Below are 23,041 nucleotides of genomic sequence, written 5' to 3'. Positions count from 1 at the left end.
ATCTAGAAGGTGGACCTGACTTTGATTAAAAAGCCCATGTTTGGCTGAGCGCGGTGGCTCACACCTATAATCCCAGCACTTTGGGAGGCCAAGAGGGGCGGATCATGAGGTCGGGAGATCAAGACCAGCCTGGCTAGCATGGTGAAACCTCGTCTCTACTAAAAATACAAAAATTAGCCAGGCGTGGTGGCACACACCTGTAGTCCCAGCTACTTGGGAGTCTGAGGCAGGAGAATCGCTTGAACCCGGGAGGCAGAGGATACAGTGAGCCGAGATGGCACCACTGCACTCCAGCCTGAGCCACAGAGCGAGACTCTGTCTCAAAAAAAGAAAAAAGCCCATGCTTGAAGGGGCAGGAGAGAGAGATATATCTACAAAAATGGAAGAAGAGCCAATTCTTAAAGAAGCCTAGTTTATGTGTCCCTTCAGACTTAGTTATTGTGGGGTGTAAAGCAAAGATGCTAAGCCAGGAAAGAAAAATCGAATGATATATTTGTGTGGTACCCTTGAAATAATTACTGACCCAGCATTTTGGGAAACAGGAATACAAGGTCAATACAACGGAATGTGTTCCCAATACCCATATTGGGTGGTCCCTCAAAGGTACCTTGCTCTTCTACAGCTTCCCTGGAGAGATCTTTCCTCTGCTTAAGACGAAACAGTAGGGAGCGTGCCTGTGTGTTTTCTCCATCAAATTTGAATAAGGTCTCAATTTTCCTTTTCAGATTATCATTTAACAAGGTTTATCGTTCATGCTTATGTGCCTCAGGCAGACTATTAGGACGCTAGGGAAAACTGCCCATTTATTATTTTTGTTTAAGCCTGAAAACAAAACATGTAGAATTGTAGTTTCTATCCTTGGAGAGGAGGAATGGCTCCCAGGTCTGACCACCCACCCGCCTCATCCCTTAGACTCTGATCCCCCACACTGGGGAGCTTACACTGGGCTGTACTGGGAAGACTCTCAAACTCCAGGCTACCTTTCCTTTGAGCCTGGACCATTATGTAAGCCTCTGTAGTCACTAGGACTCAAAGAAAAAATCTGTTTTAAAAACTCGGCTTCCTTAGTAAGATTGTCACTTCCCCTTTTCTCAGATGAATTGTTTTCCCAGAGAGGGGAGTGTGTGTGTTTTCAAATGTTCCAATCTGACTCAGGATGCCAGCTAGATTCAGCAGAGAAGGGGTGGAGCATGTAACTCTCACCAGGAGAGTAAGGCAAGGGCGCTCTGGCAGAGCTCAGTGAGGAGAAGCAGACTTCTTAGCTGGTGTAAGTGAACTGGCAACTCAATTTCAAGGACACAGGAGAATCACCAGGGAGGCTCCAACTACAGAGCAAAGCCTTGTCTGTGTATTTTTGCATGCATCTGTGCCACTATTAATCTCTCTGCTTGCATTGCAATAGCCCAGTTCCTCTATTAGATTGAGTGCATCCAGGAGAAGAGAAGCAAACTCACACACTATTAGGACATATTTGTGAACAATAGAGTAAGTAAAATTAAGGTTAATAAGCTCTGAATATATTTCCACATCACACTGCTAGCACTTGCTCTAGTGACTCAAACCTATATATCTCATACTCTTAAAATCCATCAGAGAGACACCAGGATGCCCCCTCACAAAGTTCACATATCAACTATCCAAGAGCTTCATCAAATCATGGCAACACTTTAGAAGCCCATAGCATCATGGTTGTCAAAATCTGTTTAAGGGGAATAGTTCTGGTTTTATCCTTCTTCAGTTCCTCCTAGAGATGAATCCCCAGAAGCAAGGGTAGAGCAGAAAATCTAAAGAGATTCTAATTGTGGATAAAAAATAGCATCGAGTACTCATCACCCTGCCCTTCGTGACTTCTCAGATCAGAGTTGAGGAGGGAGGATGAACTGGGTGCATGATTCAGAGTGACTGGGAGAGAGTGAAGGTTTCTTTTTCTTCTTCTTCTTCTTTTTTCTTTTTCTTTTTTTTTTTTTTTGAGACAGAGTTTCCTCTCTTGTTGCCCAGGCTGGAGTACAATGGCACAATCTCAGCTCACTGCAACCTCCGTCTCCCAGGTTCAACCACTTCTTCTGCGTTAGCCTCCTAAGTAGCTGGGATTACAGGTGTCTGCCACCACGCCCAGCTAACTTTCTGTATTTTTAGTAGAGATGGGGTTTCACCAGGTTGGCCAGGCTGGTCTCAAACTCCTGACCTCAGGTGATCCTCCCGCCTCAGCCTCTCAAAGTGCTGGGATTACAGGCATGAGCCACTGCTCATGGCCAGATTTCTTATGAAATGAGTTGGTACATTTAACTTTCAGTCCTACTTAAACATCTTCATGTGGTTGTAGTAACATACCTTGATCTCCGCAGAAAACATCATGGTCTGAGGGTCTGAGCTGCAGCAATTTTGAAAATTGTCTCAGGCTTGGGAAACAGCCTCTCTGGATTTATGGTTAGTGGCAAATTGGCATCCTGCCCTGTTGTGAATTTTAAAAGAATGTTCTCTTTCTAGGATTTTTCCAATTTTCCTCAAACATGATAACATTGTTTGTGGGATTCCTGACTCATAACCAAACCGTATGTCCTCTAATACAGTTACAACCTAAGTTAAATGAATATTTATCGGCCTGACATATACCCATTTAAACTTGGGAAAACTGAGGCCTGATATAAAAATTTTTATTCAAGTCATTGGCCAGAGTTAAAAAGGGGAGCTCATGGTTGTATTTTACACATTTTATCATAGTTGTTCGGTCCTTCTTGAATGAGAAACACCCTTCAGGAAGATGCAATTTACTATTTATGTCTTTTTGCTGAACTATACCTTGATCACACTGACTACCGAGTGGCCGTGGCCCCTCTCAGTTGTCTCTGCATCTTTGGGCCCCATGAGAGCTTGCTGATTTCTGATTTCGCTGCTATCTGCATGCCTAGATGGGCTATTCACCCATTCTCTGGGGTTTGAGGCAGTAGGCATTAGCTTTGAGGTGTAGAGTTGTGAGGATAAACTTCCTTTAGGGAAGAACATGAAAATCATATTTAGGGGCAGTTCACAGGCTTTTTTTTGGTTGTCATAGCTCCCCCTGCTGCCCAGTTAGGGGCAAGAGAGGCCAAAGGAACTGAAGTGAAACAAAGTATAACCGACTTGGGTGGAGTCAAGTCAGCTCCAGGAGCCAGCAACTGAAGACAACTCACCTTAGCTCTAGAGCCTAGGACCGTAAGCCTGCCCAGGAGAAGAGATGGCAAATGTGAGAAAAGGCAATGAATGATTTAGGAAGGCAGTGTTAGGCAGAGGGTGGGGGAGTACAAAAAAGGAGGATTGACATTTTTAAATGGTATTACCAAACTGTTGGCTAAAATCAAATATACAAACAGAAGAAAATTTTGAATTCACACACAAATGTAACTAACCAGCAGGCTCTCCACTCCTCCATCATATGTCTTATCCTAGAATATCTCAGCTCTATCAGCTCTTACTGGGGGCAAGTTACGTAATCTCTGCCTCATTTTCCTGGTCTGTAAATGGGATTTAGTATAATGATTCAATGAAAAAAAATGTATATATTTCTCACAAAGCCATGTATTTGCATAGAAGAAGCCAGCACATGTTGGCTGTTTTTTTTTTTCTCCTTGTGTTATTTTTATTTAAGCTATTGGTCCTCAAACATGGTTGTACACTGGAATCACATGGAGAATCTTTTAAAAACACTCATTCCTGGGTCCCATTCCTAAGGATTCTGATTTAGTTGATATATGGGGTGTGGCCTGGGTATGGAGAGTTTTCAAATCTCCCAAGGAATTATAATATGTAGCAAAGTTTAAGGGCCATTGCTCTAGGGCTCCTCATCATCTTTCTTCAGAGACCAGTGTTTCACAAGGGGTTGAGGTGTGCCAGGTGGTGTGAAGTGACCTTTTGCAGTGTCAGATTTGTGGAGGGACACAAGGAAACACTAACTCTTTACTGAAATGTGGTCTTGGGCCCAGCAGCATCTGAATCACTGGTGAGCAATTTAATTTTAGACTCTCAGATCCCACTCCAGACCTGCTGGATCATAGTCTTCATTTCAACAAGGTCCCTAAGTGATCTGCACACAGATTCAGGTTTGGGAAGTCCTGCTGTAGCTCACACGTTCTCTCTCTCTCTCTCTTTTTCTCTCTCTCTCCTTTCTTGCTTTGGCTTCTTTATTCACCATAGAGAATAGTGTTGAGTATTTCTGACAAGGAAATATCCTTGCAAAAAAGGCTCCGGGTCTCTATTTCTTTTCAGATTCCAATTTCCTTAATTTTTTATTTTTTTAGCTGCCAAACGTAGTTTGAGTTTCTAATACCTGTCTCAACTTACAAGCACCCACTTCAAGTCTGCTGATAGATGTACACTGGGCCTCTTATGTAGCTTCTAAAAATATTCTTTCTAGGGCCGGTGCAAATGCCTTGATGGGGCCAGCTTTGGCCTATTGTTGAGACAGGGTCGACATTTGATAGAGGATCTTTGGTACATCACAGCAGTGAGAGCAAATTTAGAGAATGATTATCACTTACTAAAAGCTCAGAAAGGGAATAAAATCTCCCATCAGAACCTACTTATTAAGATTACCTTAACAGTAAACCATAAAATGAATGGAATGTTGGCCCTGTGGACCGGTTGCTAAAAAAGACAATGCAAATATTTTAAACTAAAATGTAAGGAGATGGGACAGGGCTTTGGAAAAGTGGGAGTGGGGTAGAGTGATTTAGTAAAGAGAATAAATCTCAACAGGAATTTTGTTTCTATAACATTAGCATAATTCTGTGACATTAGTACTTCTTCCTCACTCTCTCCCTCACCCATCTCATTTCAAAAAGGGAAATATTTAAACATGAGTTTTAAAAGATTCATTTTGAGATGGAAATAATACAAGAATAACTATTGCTGTCTTCACTTTTTTCTCTCTTATTTTCTTTCCGGAGACACGATGTCCCATTTATGATGCTTTTATGTCTATAAACGATTTGGGGAAAGCACTGAAACCAAATCTGTAAACGTGCAAGGCTCCTGCATTCGTTGGGAGGGGATAGGGTGAGGGGGAGACACAAATTGCAAAGAGCAGAATAATCAGATACAGAGGGACTTTGATCTTCTGGAGACCTAAGCTAATAGATGTTAAGTGCAGTTCAGTGGAAGTAATAACCCATGAAGAAAACAAAATCTGCAAAATGATAAAATGCTGCAGTCTACTGATCAAGGAAGACATTGGAAAATTACTATGAAAGCATCCTTAGCCCAGCAGATCCAAGGTGAAAAAAGGGCTGCGTCTGCCAACCAGCAGCCAGACATTCCAGGCAGACTTAGCCGTCTCCCATTTTGTGGCCAGATTAACACTCTGTGTAACCTGAATGCTTTCTCACTGAAAAGGCATGAACTGGCACCACTGCAGCCCTGGGCTTCATCTCTCCCAGTGACGCCATAGTGAATCACTGTGAGGCTAGCCACGGACTCGGTGGGGGCATTCCAGGGGCCGTTATTACCGTTAATCAATTAGGAAGAGTTAAGAATTTCTGAATATATGCCAAATAAAGTGCTGGTCATTTTTTTGACATCAGTAGGACATACTTGAGATAAATTTGACATCTGTTAATAAATTAGTATTTCACCAAGCAAACTACTTAGAAAAAAATTGGAAATTTACGGACATTGAAATGCACTTTAGAAATCCAGAAACTTTATAAAGGAGAATTCCTTAATACTAGTCTATTTAAGTTATATTTTATTATGAGTATTTATTTATTGAGCAATGACTACATTACATATGTTGTATACAAGATAGGGCAGAATTAATTTAACTGTATAGAACAAACTAAATTTGTATTATCCAAAGAAAATCTACAACTTGAAGTAATTAGATACTTTTGTTGGAGACAGATTCTTTATTGTGAAAATAATTAAACAAACAAACACCATCAGAGAATGTGAGTTAACAGTCAGGAAACTGGGAGAAATGGAGAATGCATTTTAAAAGTCCCACCTTCCCACATTTCATGTAATGGCTAATTAAACATATGGAATACATTATCTGAACCACAAATTAATGTGTTTGGATAGGGTAGGAGCGAACAAATGAAAATAAAGGAAAGCTATGCAATTGGAATCCAGGCATGATGTGGACAATCTCTGCTGGGCACCAGCATTTGGTTCATGTTTGAAAAAATTACATTAGAACACTTAAAAGCAACATCTCGCTTAGAGGATTCTCCTTTTCAAGAGAAAAATTGAAGTTGGCAAAGCTCAGATAACAATATATGCTAGTACTATTGATGGCCAAAAATAAGAGGAAAGGAAATTACACCACTGATTTATTCCAATGCATTTAAACTTTCTGGACAGTTTCCACATGTTAAAAAGGACATTGGTGAGCATCTACAGGTATCTTATTAAGCATCGTGCTGCCTCTCAATATAGTTATTTACAGAAAGACTGGCCTTTAAAAATATATTTTACCTATGGGGAAAATTGAGACTGGACCTACACAATGCCAATGGGACTTAATAGAAAATTAAAACTCAGGGCCTCAATTGTTGGAAAAGATATTTTATATCATACATGTATGTACTTTTGAAACAAGTTGCTTCCTTGTCTTAGAGTCCTTGTCTTAGAGTACAGGCTTGGCTCCCGCTGTAGACTAACCAGGTGGTGAAAATGAGAACTCCCAACTCTGCGTTACCCGTCCATTACTCAGCCTGCTAGGCCACGCTGCCTCTCCCCAGCAACTCTCCCTGTCTATTATATACATATATACAATTTAGACTAAGCATGCTGGGTGGATTAACTAATGATTGCAGACCACTTTGGAAATAGAAAATACCCTATGTGCACAGAATTAGTAATGATTAGATAATAGACTGTCCTAAATTTTACATTTAATTCAAACAAACCTTTTCTTGATGAAAGTTTTGCTATTAAACAAAAGACTTTTTTTATACTAGAGGTTTTCACGGTATTTTCATTTGAGTTGAATTTCTGTTCTTCAGACCCATATTTCTGCCAATTTCTATCTCTTGTGCTTTCTCTGGCACAACTGAAAGAACAAAGTTAATAACAGAGAAAGGACAAGCTTTAAAAAGTGCTGCATTTATCGTCGGTTGTAATTCTGCTATTAAATGGTCTTGGCATTTGGGAAATTCTTCTCAATCTTGCTTTTTTTTCTTAGAGGTAAAAAATGGAAAACACGGAATTTGTACTAAAAATAATTCTCTATCTTCTGCATTCTCAGTCTTTACCTCTTTGCATACAGTGTGTGACCTCCTACCTCTATAAGATAGTGTGCAAGATGAGTACCAAGCCTTTGCTTCCCCTTAACTTTTCTAGAAGTAACACACATTCACGTCCTCACACACACACACATACACTCACAATTTGTGTAGAATTATTTTTCACTCTGATTTCTGCCTGTGGAACAGATTGAAGATTTTACCATCCAAAACCCACAAAGAGAAAACTCCTACTGTGGTCTTCAGAATTTCCATTCAGCTGATTTGCCTGCCAAGTCCAGTGACCAGTACCGCCGCTCCTGATGGTGGGGAGCATATGGTACTGCTGTGAATAGTTTTGCTCTCACTGCTGTGAAATCCCACGCCTTCCTACAGAATGTGTTTGGAGGAGCAAATGGTAAGTGTCGCTATTCAGCATAGCTCTGTCTCTGCCTATGGAACCCAGTCTTTTAAACAACAAAATGAAGATAACTGCAAGTCTTCACAGGCCCTGGTTTAGCGTTAGGCTTCAAGGTTAATGGTCACCTGTTAACTGTTTCTTCTTCCCAGGAGAGAGGATTATCTTTTACACATCCTGGATTTACCAGGATCCATAATGGTAAACCAACCATCCATCATTTTTGTTTGTTTGTTTCAACCCTCCTCTTCCTCTTTCTTCTCCTCCTTCTAAAAAAATCATCCTAAAGTGGGACACAATTTCTAACTTAAATTGGGGCTCTGAAAAGAGCACTAGACTTGGAGTTAGGAAGTCTGGAATATCAAACACTAACTAGCCTTGTAACCTTGGGCAAATTTATTCTGTGCCTCTTCTGTGAAACAGATGGTGCAGGCCCTGAACGTCCCTTCCAGTTCCAAGATTATATGTGTTTGTGTAGTCCAACTCTACCCCACTCCCAACCTCATCTCCCAGAAAGTCTTTCTCTACCATTCAAAATAAATTGTTATTTTTCATCTTATAATGCAGCTTTCAAGAACTTATGGGGTGGCTTGCTTCTGGGTTTGTTTATCTCCACGGTCAAGTGGTTCTTCTGTATGTTTAGCAAAACTCTGTCCCACTGTGGTATAAGGCTGTTTTTTTTTTCCTCCTCTGGTTTTTGTGAAAATAGAGAACAATCCTTTGGAATTTGCTTATAGTAATAGTTTTTCTTGTTTGTACTGTTACTTAAGTTGCTCTTTTATGTTGTGGCCCTTAGATGTGTCTTCTAATATTCTTATTGTCTCTCCTCCCCTGTTTTGCCAATGCATACATGTGCTGGGTGAGAGGCTGGGGTGGGGCCATTTGGGGGCCTAAGTTTGATATAATGTGTGCCACACTGGCTGGTGTGCAATTGAAGGGAGGAGGGAGCAGTCGTTCCTCTGCTGCTGAAGAGGGCTGTGGAAACTTAAGTCATAGACATGCTTCAGTGAGAGGATGAGGATTTGCCCAGATGGGAAGCTTCAAGTGCAGAGGCACTTGTACATCTACTTATCTTGAGTCTCAGTGATGCTGTTTATGAGTGAGCTATTCAAATGGAGGAAGAAACCCACAGAGAAGGAGAAATAACAGGTCGGAGTGATTATGTACAGAAGGATAGGCTCTAGTAGGAGTCCAGTGGGAAAGAAAGAAGGGAATAAAATTAAGAATGATTAATGGCAGATCTCTAATGGTTTCACTGGATCCAAAGGAACAGGGCAATACTGAGTAAGAAACACTTGATATATGAAAAAAGCATGAGTGCGAAGGAAAATACATCATTCTACAGATGTTGACGGACTCTGAGGATGGGAAAGAGTCCCTCAAGATTGAATTGGAGTAGAAGCTGACCCTCCCACTTGACCAGAGATCCCCTAGCTGGTATGGCATCTTTTCCTGGTCTTTCTGGGAAATTCCCTTCATCTATGTTTTAGTGGGGTCTGATAGAATAACTGTGTCCATAAGATGGGGGTGAATCCACAAAAACAGGTTTCAACTTTTAGAAAGATTTAATTTAGGGACACACAGGCACCTCTCCTCCTAAATGTGCCCTTAATGGTACTGTAAAGGATGTGCAGGCATGCAGTGTATGTGCAGTTTCTATGTGTGTGTACATGTGTTGTTGAGTGTCTAAGATTAAGAGAATAGATTTTGTGAACCCCCGTCTCTACTAAAATTACAAAAGATTAGCCAGGGTTGGTGGCACGCACCTGTTGTCCCAGCTGCTCGGGAGGCTGAGGTAGGAGAATCGCTTGAACCCGGGAGGCGGAGATTGGAGTGAGCGGAGATCACACCACTGCACCCCAGCCTGGGTGATAGAGTGAGACTCTGTCTCAAGAAAAAAAAAAAAAAGAAAATAGATTTTTAGTTGCACGAGACCTAACATCACTCTCCCTCTGATCCACTCCCCACCACATCCCACCTCTTCTACATCAAGTTTAGAATTGCTAGAATGCTTAAGGCTACCCATAATAGGTTAATAATAATCTATTGAGAGGTTCTTCATATGTGCCCACATCATGCTGAGCTCATTACATGCATTTTCATATCTAATCCTCCCAGTAATATATGAGATATTCACAAACGTTTATACAGTGCTTATTAAATAGCAGACAATATTCTGTTTTGTATATATGTATATAAATTTAAGTACTATTATTATAGTTTTTTATATATAAGGAAACTGAGGCACAAAGATATTAATAAGCCATCCATAGTTAAAGAGCTAGTGAATGACAGAGCAAGGATTCAAAATCCATGTCTGATTTATCTCATTGGACTGCAAGTTCCATGAAAGTAGCAATTACACATGGTTTTGCAAACCATCATACCCTCAATGCCTGGAACACAGTAAACATTCAAACATATTATTTGAATGATTAAACACAGAGCCTAAAGCATTATCCTCCATGCAGTACTAAGTCTCTAAATAGGCTTTCTCCAAAATCAAGAGAAACATAACTAGATAAGCAATAGAAGTAGGGGAGACAGTCTAATTCAATCATCATTTATTCAACAACTATTTCTTGAGCATCTGCTACGTGCCAGGCCCTGCCTTGGGTGGTGCTTTTTTTTTTTTTTTTTTTTTTTTTTTTTTTTTTTTTTTTTTCTCCAGAAAAGGAAACACTAAGTGATTTGCCCCAACACCTTCCATACCCAGCCAGGTTTGCCTCCAAATTTCTTCCACACCCTCCTCTGTCTCCCAGGGCTAACACAATGAGCCCAGCAACATGGAGAGGGCGGTTCTTGTTCCGTGCAGGCAGCTCTAAGCCACGTTTTACTTGCTTTCCATTAGTCTTATGCCTTTAGGTCCCACTGGGGATAATGATTCAGTGCTGGGGACAGCATGAAGGCTGCATGAAGCAGATCTCAGAGGGAGGGTCTGCAAATTGGAGGCATTTTACTGTTTTCTTCTTTTTAACTCTGAAAACTTTCCAAAAGGAGAGATCTATTTAAATGGTTTACAAAATCCATCTTAAGGTCAGCTCTAATTCAGGTGGGGCCTGGCAGCTGTATGATTTCAGAGTTGTTACATAGCTGCCAAAGCGAGCTAGATGCCCACCTTGAGCAGCAGTGAGACTCCGGCTGCCTGCACAACTCCTGCAGCCTCCAAGACCAACTTGGCCTCTGTGAAATGTAGAATGTGATCAGGGCCAAAGAGAAAACCTGTCCTATATTTTGGTAGAAATAGATTGATGCAGGACTTCAGAACTTTATTTTTGGTAAATTTTAGAAAACAAAGACACCCACTGTGACACATAGTAGGCATGCATATGACCTTCTATTTCTCTTCATTTCTACAATCAGGATACGATTTCAGCAATAGAACACTTGATCACCACAGTGCTTGGCATATAGTAAGTACTCAGTAAATGTATGACCAATGACAAAAATATGTATAAAATAATGAGGAAAATGAGGAATTGGGAGATCCAAGTTCTAGTCACTAGATTTTTTTTTATTAATTAGTAAGATAAAAAATGAAAAATCATCTCTCTGAGGCTCTGTTGTCTCATCTACAAAATAAGGAGATTAGAGAAGATTTAAAACATTTCCTCTTGTTCTTAAATTTTACAATTGAAATTTTGAAGAGTCATCATTACATAGTAGAAAGAACAGAAGCCGAAGCCCAGAGTCTCCAGATAGGATTTAACTCCAGATTCAGCCACTGATCAGCCATGAAAGCTTCAACAAGTTACTCAACATTGCTGAGCCTCCATTTCTTCATCTGCATAATTGAGATGTTGAAATATATTTTCTAGGCTTGCAGGAAGATAATGAGGTAAAAATTCAATGCCTGGAATACAGAAGGCTTTAAATACATGATAATTAAAAAATAAAAACCCACTGAATTTAGACTCCATTCTTCTTTGTAGTAAATGCCACAGCCATTTAGGGTAGATTACCCTAAGAGCCCCTCTACTTCCCCACTCCCCGCATCTATGCTGTTTGCCCTGTAACTCTGCAGTGCCCCATCCAGCCTGACTCTGGCTTTGGCTAAATGACATACTTTGGTCAGTACAGTGTTAGCAAATGTGATGCAAGCAGAGGTTTGAAAAATGATTGGGTGATTGGACTCAATCTTTGGTGACTCTGCCATCACTAAAAGAAGGATATGTCTAACTAACTCAAAAGTCCCAAGAAGAGGACAAGAGACACATGGGATAGAGCCAACACTAGCCATGATCAGTCTAGGCCAGCCAAATCCCAGTTAAGTCAACCCTCAAAAGCAAAATAGATGAATTGTTTTAAGCCACTGAATTTTGGAGCAGATTGTTATGCAGCAGCTTTATGGCAATAGCTAACTGATACACCATTGATTCATTACAGAAGATAGGAGTTGTAGATAGTTTTATTTTAAAATTATAGTTAATTAGTAAAATTTGAAAATATATTTACTTTCCCATATGTGTTGAATCTTCAGATACACTTTTGCATGAAATTTCGGTAGGAGAAGGAAGACAAAAATTTGCTAAATTATCTTTTTGGTTCAAATGACATTTTTCATGGTTTCTGAAACATTTTAAATTGCTCAATTATGAACATTTGAAAACTTGCCATTAGGTCTGAGTATTCTAGCTTTAATTTTAGATTTAGGAATTTTTAGCAGGGAGGGACTTAACATTTGCAGTCCCAAATCTGATTACAGAGTATGTCTGTACATTGCTCAATACCATTGTCCATTTGTGAAACCTAGGTATTCTAGGTACACGACAGTAACAGTTGTATTCAGATTAATGAGGTTTTTAAAATACAGTGTCCATAGATGGTTACTGATAGAGCAACAGGACCCTCTGTTCACAAGGCTGAGCACATCTTTTAGAAAGAAAGGCTCTGGTAGAAACCAATCACCTCTGAACCAACACAATCATTTCTTAAATAGGTTAGTGTATTAATCTATAAATTGGAAGCCACATTCTTCTAGGCATTAAGACTGAAACTAGTTGGTAAGCTTATTCAGAAAATGGAACAGAACAAATATGCACAACACTGGGCACATGATTGATTGATTGATTATCAGAAGATGAACATTTTGGTTGAAGAACCATGAGATAAAACCTGCTCCTCCTTACTTAAGATCCAGACCAAATGCTACTCCACCAGGAAGAATATGTCTCCTGGGACCTGTCAGACCCACTCCCACGAATGACTCTGCCATGAGGCTGTAAGCTCCTCAAAGACATGAGACATGTTATACTCATCTTACATTTCCTGCCTATCAAGATACCATACACATAATATACATATATACCTAATATGGGCTTAATATTATTAAACAAAGAGTAATAATATTGCCCAATTCATAAATGAGGAATCTGAGAGTCAGAGAGATTAAGTAAATTTGGAAATCACGCATCTAGACAAAGCTGGGAATTAAATTTGAACTCCACTCCAGGTAAATCCGTGGCGTATTTTCACTATACTACACTTGAATCAGGGTTCCTGTGGCAATAAACAAATTAACACATGCAAAGTACATAGCACAGTAGTAGATGCTGAATAAATGTTGAAATAAATGTTGAAAAGGGTAAGGTGTTACTTACCCCTTTCACATCTTACTTTGGTGCCAGGAATCCCACCATTGGAGATCTCTTGCTCTTCTCCTGAATGCCTTTTTTCTTAGAAGTCACTAATTTATTGTTGGTTGAGGGAGATAGAAAACAAGGCAAACATCCTAATAGAGTAATGGCTAATTTATGGTATTGACAATCAATTGGATTATTATATGGACAATATCCAGTATAAAATAACATGGAAATGCATTAAATGATGACATTTTATGTTTTCTTTGAAAGCAGCTTAGTATTTTCTTCATATATTCGGCATATTTGCAGTATTATCACAATACTTTCAAAACTAAAAAAAAAGTAGTGATTGAGAAAACACTAGATGGAAATGTTCATAGTATTTGTCTTTAGGTGATAAGAGCTGGGATGATTTTTCACCATCTTTCTATTTTCCTATTTCAAAAAATAAGTGAGTCTTACTTGGATACACTAAGAGGATTTCACAATGGCTTTTATGTTGCATTTTCTGTTCCCTACCTGTCTGTGGCAGATGGACCATCTACTCCCCTTTATCAATGCTTCCATATTGTGGTATTTATAGCCTTATATTGTACTTAGTTATTTCATATTGACCTCCCCTCCCACCTGACTGTGAGTTTATTAAGAGCAGGGGTTGTCGAATTCCTCTGCATATCTCCAGCACCTGGGTAGTCCACAGGCCATAGTAGGCTCATAAATCTTTGTTCAATGAATGATATTTTTCATGACTTAATTAATAATTTGCCCCATGATTTCCAAGAAAGGGAGAATAGGAAAATGCTGATATTTGTATGTGTGTATTACAGCAGAGTCAGAGCTTGCAAATATTGTACTATGTTTTCGCATGTCTTACTTCAATTTTGCACATTTGCAAATTAGAAAATAAAACTAAAAATTAGGTTGAGCTTTTTTTCCTCCCACGTCACCTTTTCTGAGTAACGATGAATAGTGCTCAATATGTATGAAATCTGCAAATTCTCTGAATAAAGGCAAAATGTATGGAAATTATATTAAACAGAATTTAAGTCTGTTTTCTTAAAATTAGGATGTATAATATTTAGTTTCATGAGCAGCACAAATAATACAATTAGTGTTTATTCTCTGACTACTCTTTTACTAAAAAGCTCAGTTAAAAAATGCACGCAACGCCAAAACATAGCGCTTCCCCGTCACTGTTCCAAGTTTCATATGTTAAACAAAGACAGGCCAACCTTAAACCTTTTGATAAATATGATGCTTGTGGTAACTGCAGCATTCACTTCGTATCCCATTTCTCCAAGTTCCTGTCAGCCAGATGTCACTTGCAATGCAAACACTAGAAAAATATGAAATAATAATTTCATACATCATCTATGTGTGCATGAGCCGGTCAAACATTCAATACAAATTCAAACTGCTACTACACACAGAGCAAATATCATCCAAATAATATTTAAAATGATTGAAAGGCTTTTGATTTGGAAGTGTATTCTCTTAAGCTAAGTGGTCCCCAAGACCATCTAGAAAATTCAATTGTTTCATTTTTAAAATGTTTTCTGCCCAAAATTATATCAAACCCTAATGTCTCAATAGAAACACATGGGATTGGATTGCTGACTGGGCGCCTGATGTCAAAGACAAAATCTAATTTCACAATGGCATTTCCTCATACTGTCTCACCAAAATACAAAATTGATAAAATTTTAATGGATAATTTTCAGAAGAAGAATGTTAACCATTGGGAAAATATGAAGGGAAACTTAGCATTATAGTATAGGAGAAGCAAAGTGAAGGAAGAAATTGACTATAAATACAGATAAACAATGCTACATAAAAAACATTCTTAAAAGCTTTTCTTATCGAAAACAGAATTTCGACTTTAAAAAGGCCCTTGCTACAATAGCTATATATATATATATATATATATGCTTTTTTCTTTCTGTGTCCATTTCTAAGTTTCTTTTCCCTGATCTTTTCTATTTTGTAAAATGATATGGGGAAAGGGAATCATACTGTAAGCTATACCATTAGATATACATTTGCACAGTGTTGATTTCTATTTTTGATGTTAGCTACAAAAGTGGGCATGTATACCCCTGGCTTCAATTAAGAGATAAGACAGAATGGTACTACATTCAGGCCTGCTTCTCTGCACTGAGGTTCTGCATCTCCTCTTTCTCCTTGCTGTTTAGTGTGAATTTCCCTGCCTGTCTGGAGGGAAGGAGTCCAGTTCCTTCGCACCCCCCCGCCCCCTTCTTTTTAAGGCGAGAGCTCAGTGCTGTACAAGAGCAGGGTTTCAGAGCAGACATTCATGTGCACAGTGTGCCCTTCAGAATGTACCTTAACGTCTTTGAGCCTCAGTGTTCCCGTCTGTGAGATGGAAATAATAATTCCTACCTTATTGTATTCTTGTGATATTTGGGAATAATGCTCATGAAACACAGCTGATACAATGTTTGACACAAATGAGCTACTCGAATATTACTTTATGATGATACTATTTTATTTTTTGAGCTTCTCATACTTGCTGTCTTGGATTCTGCCTTCTTTTTAAGCTTTCTTGATCAATTTCATCACACAAGCTGGCAGCTATGGGCAGTGAGGGAAGGAAGGGGCAATCTCCTCACTAGACAGCCGTGCCAAGGTCACCCTGGTCATCCATGAGGCAAGCCGTGTGACAGACAAACCACTGCAGGACCCTAAAAGTCACTATGTGACCTGGAGCCACAAACTCAAGGTGCCAGGGACACTCCAGAAAGACAGATGCTGATCTCCTGCAAGAAGGGATCTTCTTCCTCAGAGACACTGAGGATGACCATCAATTTCCCTCACTTAATACCCCTTCTCGCATAAGATGCTCTACAGGGGACCTCATCATTAGTTCAAAGTTTTAGAGCAGAATCAACTGTAACACAAATGTTCCTGTTTAAAAACGTGAGACCGAGTAACATGTTGAGCGTTGCTTCCCTCTGTTTTCCTTTTCTTTCTCTCTCAACCATCTTATCCACTTCATTATATTTTTATGTGAGGGCTGGCCCTGGTTCCTAAATAATCTCAGTAGTATATTCTTTCTTCTCTCCAGCCCCAATACAGCATTTTGGACCAGGTAGATCATTAATAAATAGTATTTAAAATTGAACTTAGCCCTTTTACTTAAGGTGGTTTATTTAGCTGACTAAAAACTGATCCTCTTTATTAGCTAGGATGAGGGGACTTTCTGGTATAGTTGCTAATGTGTAGGATTTAGAATCAAACAGAACTAGACTGTAATCCTAACTGTGACATTAGTCAAAATCTTGGGCAAATTTCTTAATGACTCTGAGTTTTCATTTTCTCAATTATAAAATGGAAATAATAATTCCTATTTCTTAGGATTAGTATAAGTAGGATTGCTAGGTAATATACAAGATACCTAGTTCAATATGAATTGCAGATAAATAATGATATTTTTCATACAAATATGTCTCAAATATTGTACAGAACACACTTACACTAAAAAATAATTTATTGTTTATCTGAAGTTCACATTTAACTAGATACCCTATATTTTTATTTGCTAAGTATGGCAACCCTAATTATAAAAACTAAATGAAAAAATATACTGTAAAGCTACCAGCTTCATTCCCAGTAGGTAGTAGGATTCACTGAGTATTATCATTTCCTTCTTCCCTTGTTGGGTTGTTGTGAGATTAAATGCTTGTTACATAGTACTAATTCAATAAATTTTAGTTTGCCTTTCCTCTCAAGGTTCAGCCTCAGAAGAATTTGTGCTCCGTGCCTAACAGTGGAGAAAAAGCCTCAACCGCTTGTGACATTTATCTCTAGGCTTTACTCCTCATCTCTACTCCCCAGGGCCTGTTTGTAGCATGCAACAGAGAGCGTGGAGTGGCCTAGTTAAAAGGACAAAGTAGACGGGACAGAGCTGTTAATACAGGTCCCCCTCAACTTAAGGCAACTTTATCTTTGAAAATCTGAACTTACTCTGGAAGCAGATGTCCGAAGGAGTGATTATTCCCGTGATTTTATAAAATGTTCCATTACAAAAATTCTTTAAATTGTGAGCTCTCTAAAGAGTTCCAAAACAAAGTTTTAAAAAGGATTTGATTTACAAAATCATAGACGTAAGATAACCTGTTCAGCAATAAATCTGTTACCTAAAGAGTGTGATAAAGGCGTTGCTAACAGCTCTATAAAACTTGCTTCCAGAGGCACCACTCAGCCCCCAGGTCAGCTTTTCCGGACACTGTTATTCATCTGGCTAGAAAGGCTTTCAGCTGTGACTATTGCCAAATGCCCTCCTGGGGTGGTGGCCAGGCATGAACTTGGCTGCCCACAAAAGATACAGGCAAGGGTTTTAAGGACATGTTTTCTTTCTTTTTTTTTTCTTCTTACAAGTTAAGTGTTGTTGCTCTCTGAGAAGCCTGAGATAGTGCATAGGATATGATTCAACGGAAAGTTTTTGTATGAGAAAATGGCTCTTTCAAAGTGGGCTATCTGAGGATCAGCACATTTGGAGTCTGTCTGACCCACATTTCCAAAGCTACAGCTGGCTCCGCTGGACTGGGGCATGTGACAAGCATCCTGGGAGAAGCTGCTCCAATGTTGGGAAGGGAACACTTCCAAGTCTGGAGAATAGTTAGAGCTAAAACCTATGAATATCTCTAGATTACACACTGGGTCTTTCCAGGGGAATGGAGGCTTTGGCTGACAGCAGAAAGCAGGTACTGTCCACTTTCTTAGGCTCACATTCTCATGTAAACAGGCCAGGCGGCCACATATTCTGCACCAGCTGCAGCTTCTGGGTGGTCCTGCTAGGAAGTTCCAAGTGGATTGCAGTGCAGTCATGTAGGCTGGTGGTCACACAGCTAGAATAAGCATCTGTGGGAGACAGCAAAGGCATGCAGGCTCTCCACTCTCCAGTCTCGGGTGGAAAATCAAAGTAAAATCTGACTTCCCCGAGAAGTCTGTTCTCCAAAATTAAAAAATAAAATGGAACAAGACAAAATCATAGAGTCAAAGAGTGGGTGGATTTTTCTGGCAGGCAATTCCTGATGTAAAGATTATTCAGTTCTGCTTCCCCGTTCCTCTTGGGAATATGGAAGTAGAGCCTTTGTAAATGCATGTTAATTTATCAGTGTTATTGCATACTAAGCTATGAATGACATTATGACACTTTTCAGCATCTCTCCTTAGGAAGGCATAACAAGGGTATTGCTGAGTTGGAATTCCCCCTCCACTACTTATTACCTGTTTGACAAGTTACTTAACCTCTCTGTGCCTGTTTTGTTATCTGTAAGTGAGAAATACTAGTAACTCCTTAAAAGGGTCATTGTGAGACTATAAATGAATTAATATATATAAAAGTTTAGAACACTGTCTGGCATAGAGAGAGCCCTAAGCAAGGATTAACTGTAATTAATATAATGAAAATGACATTAATGTTATGGACTATATTTGTATTGTGCTTTGTAGTTATAAAGCACTTCTACTTCTTTTTGGTGAATCTGTAGTTAAGGTGAAGTGGAGTAAGACTGAAGAATCTCTATTTTTCTTAATGAGGTAAGCGAGAAATAGGAGTAATCATACTGTATGAGATTATCGCAGGTAGAAAGGGTGATTGATGTATGTAACTCAAGAGTAGAAGAGGGAAATTCCATAAAGGAGATATTGAGGTGGTTGCTGGGTTGGAATTGAGAACCCAGGTAGAAGAGTAGTAGAAAACAAGCAGTGTTCAGGGCTGTGGACAGCAAGGGGAATGGAGTATACAAATAAAAATCAGGAGTCTTAACATGGTTCAGCAGACAGCTAAGGTCTTAAAGGAGTATTTTGCAAATTGAAAACACTTAGTTTCCCTGGTTCTACACTTTACCCCAAAGTCAATTACAGATGAGGGTCTAAGAGCTGAATATATAAAAAATTAGAGAACATAGAGTAACAAGAAGAGAAGAAAATTGAGAATTCGTCAAACATTTGGGATAGGTTTAACTTTCTAAAATTAGAATCAATAGAAGAAAATTGATACATGGTGGCATTGAACAAGTACTTTTGAGTATTCACACTTCCGTTTTGATACCCATAGTCCAAATCAGGGAAACCCATTTCAGGTCACAAAGATATTACTTCCTACAGAGGATCTTGGCTTCTCAAGGTTCCATCTTTCCATCAAGACCATTAGGTAGTGCTTTATAATCCGTGGTGCTCAGTGCAAAGTGAAAATTTGGAGGCTTTTTTCGAAATGCAGGAAACAAGTGCTATTAAACATACTAAATTATAAAATGCTTTCCCTTCTTCTCTGGTCTCTCTTTTGAATTCTCATGATTTCTTTTTTATTTTCTGTTTAATGTCATTCTAAGTAAGAAAATAAACAAATGCAAAACAAACGCAACTGTCATTATTTCACATGTATATTCTATTAACACTCTACTTTCGGCTTACTAGTGAATAAGGATGGACTAAAAGGAAAAGGAACTATGGATTGGCCTATCATCTCCTTTCATTCCATGTCGTCGTTTCCAGCATAAGTGATTGACTAATGCACAGAATTGACATGGGTAGAAAGGATCCGATAGAGTTCCTTAATTGTTTGTGTTTCTTAGAATGCCATGCCTTCTTTCTGTGGTCTGTTTTTGAAGCTAACCAGAATTCTCCTGGAATGAAAAACACGGCCTCTAGAGGGTGTCAGTGCCCCTCATCCCACCCCTTCCTCCCCAAATTACTGTCATAGATACAACACACTTAACTTTGTACTTGCTTTGAATCTCCCTTAACTCCCACACCTTGTAGGTCCACCAGAATTGTAGGCTCACAGGGCATTGTGAATACTACATGCAAATAGGGCAGCAAGGAGAGATTGACACGCAGGTTGTACGTATCTTCTCTGCTCATGCGCGTGCCCCCTTTGGACTTTGCTTATAAAACACAAATTCAAAGATTAAATTATTAAGAATCTCAAAATGACAAGAGCAGAGAATTAAAACAAGATTAAATTTCCTTGAGACTACACAGGTCTCTTATTCATGAAGCTGGCTGTGATCCCCAGTAAAGTTCCATTTTGACTGTCTCAGTTGCAGTCATTGTACTCTCTTTGAAACACTTTTAGTACTTATTGTCCAAACAACTGTTTCATGATAGTTTCTATCTTTTAAGCCTATAGTGTTCCCTTTGGACTCATCCAAATCCCCTGGAAAGGAACAGCTGTCTTTTACAGCATTTTGCATTTTTTATAACAGTTTGCATCTTCAGTAGATTATAGAGAGTCCTGTGCATACAGCAGGTGCTTATTGTGGATATGGATGATACTGAGCACCCCAGGGGCATGATCTGAGTCATGGAACCCCTGAAACCATAAGTTAGTAATATTTATTAGTCTCCTCCTACTTGCTAAATCCCTCTTTATCAACTAACAAGGGGGTAAAGTTCCCTGGCTATTACTTGTGAAATTCTTTTTTTAACCTTTCATATATTAAAGTGTTGCCAAAATCCACTTTTTTTGTATGAATAAAGCTTCTGGCTCTTGCCTAGTAGTCCCTAGACACTAGCAGAGGGCATGGTGACAGGAGAGCTGGGAGTGTGCATGTCACCATACTGTCTCAGTCAAAATTGAAGGATGTATCTACCATCTCCAAGTATACTTACCACGGAGCAGCAGCACAGGCATCCATAGCCAGGGATCCTGGACACTGAAATCTTTGTGTGTATGGTATGCAAATTTCTATATATACAAACACTTAGTCTTCACTGGAGATTAGAGAGATGGCAAAGTGACTTTAGAGCATACAGACATGGGCCAGCTCACAGTGGTGAAAATAAGACATTCTAAATTGAGGCAAAAATGTGTGAGGCAAAATGTGTGGCACATTACCTACTCTCCCCTCTCCAAACCTGGGGACTGTGGCAAGCCCTACAGTAATGGAGTAGGATGGTACTGGGGAAAGACTCTGCGGATATAAGTTGATTATATTTCTGATAGTTGCCCAGAGTGGCTCCCAAAAGTGGAGAGTCCAGAAGGTTTGCAGGTTTCATTCTAGGACCTGGAATCTATGTAGCAATAAGGATAAGAGCTAGGGAAGCCAAAATGTCTACCTAGACCAAGGATCTGAGAACAGGGACAGACATAGGAAACCAAACCAAGGAGGTTATAATGCAGGCCTACTCTAGACTGGAGGACATAGCAAATGGAATGATACAGGAGCCGATAGTTTAGGACAACTATCAGTGAGTAAGTAGTGGTTCAGTTGAACTTAAAGGCACAGAATCTGCTCACCTAGACACATGATCAAGGATAAGTCAGTGTGATCACTGTCATTTTGCTGAGACAGCACACCTCATGAGATAGGCAGTGTTTAAAAAAAGGGTGGGAGAAAGTCAGGGAATGCTATGCCTGTACTTACGTCCCAGTGAGTATAAGAGGAAGAGAGCCAAAGTTTTTCAGGGAGGATGTGAAAATATGTTCAGTGAAGGAAAGTCGAGCATATCTGGAAAAAGAAAAAGGAAGGAATGATGGAAAGAAGAAAGAGAAGGAAAGTGATTATATTTGTGAAAGCTCCTTGCCTTGCACAAAGCCTGATGCATAGTAGTGATGTTATTTGAAGTAAGCTGAAGATTAGAGAAATTAGAAAGGAAGAAAATAAGCTATAAGCTGTGATTTAGTTTGGATGGGTGTAATTTTTCTCTTCAACCCTGGCTTCTAAAAATGTCATAATTTACCCCATGATGAGAAACTTAAAAGATAAACACTTAATTGAAATAGGCTGACACGTCTCCTAAGGGTACTCATCTTAGGACTAGGAAGAAGAGAAAGAAGGAAAGATGGAGAATAAAGGAGAAGAAAATTGATAGCTCACTAATCTATTTCCAATCAAAAACAGCTTGAGTTGCTCAGAGGGGAGCCTCTGTGGTGTGGTTGCCAAACAAAACATAGAGAAGTTGACTTGCTATGATCCACAGAGAGATGGCTAGTTCTGAAAGGCCGGCTCACAAAGGCAAGAAAGATCTTCTTAATAAAGCCTCTCCAAGGGGCCATGGTTTCTGTGTTCATCAAGAATCCCTGAAATCCTAGAAATTTGGAGGTAGTCAGAATTGATTTAATCCTTTTTACTATAAATCTCATTTCTGAAAATGATTAACAGAGGCAGAGACATAAATGGTAAAGTCTCGATCAGGGGAAATGCTGTCAGCATATCATCTAGATAGATTAGAAAATGAATGCTCAGGTTTCTGTGAAGGAAGACTAATGACATTAAGTCAAGATGAAATAGAAAGGAGCATTGCACAGCCTCCAAAATCATAAACCGTGAGCTCGCCGTGACAGAAGACCCTCAGCCATGTTCTGAACTGGAAAATCATCAGGAGTTCAGTCTGAGAGTATTTTCTTAGGTCTCATTTGGAGCCCCTGGCTTTTTGGGGTGTGTCTTGAAGTTCTTGGAATTGCTTTGCAAAGGTTCTGACATTTGTATAAAAGTCAGATCCTTCTTCCTACAACTTTCAGTGCAATCAATTGTGCACTCAGAAACAAACAAACAAAAAAATGAGGGTTTGGCTCACTAAAACAATAAATAAACATTTAAGATACTTCTACACTGTGCAACCATCTGATTTTCAAAGTGTCACAATTCTAATGCCTTTCAGAAATTAGACAGAGCTATTGCCCTGAAATCAGCGGTGGCTGAGACCAACGTCCTTTGTTTAAGTTAAGATCAAATCGTGAAGCAAGTATATAAATTTCTGCCAAATAAAGCTAAAGCAGACATTCTGCTCTGTTTAGTAGAGAGAACAATCCTGTACATCTGCTTCACATGTGGTGTATCACTTGATTACTTAAACTGTGTCTCCGTTGGAACCAC

The sequence above is a fragment of the Pongo pygmaeus genome, chromosome 1 (genome assembly GCF_028885625.2).
Source record: "Pongo pygmaeus isolate AG05252 chromosome 1, NHGRI_mPonPyg2-v2.0_pri, whole genome shotgun sequence".
NCBI lineage: Eukaryota > Metazoa > Chordata > Mammalia > Primates > Hominidae > Pongo > Pongo pygmaeus.
This window is presented reverse-complemented; position numbering follows the sequence as displayed.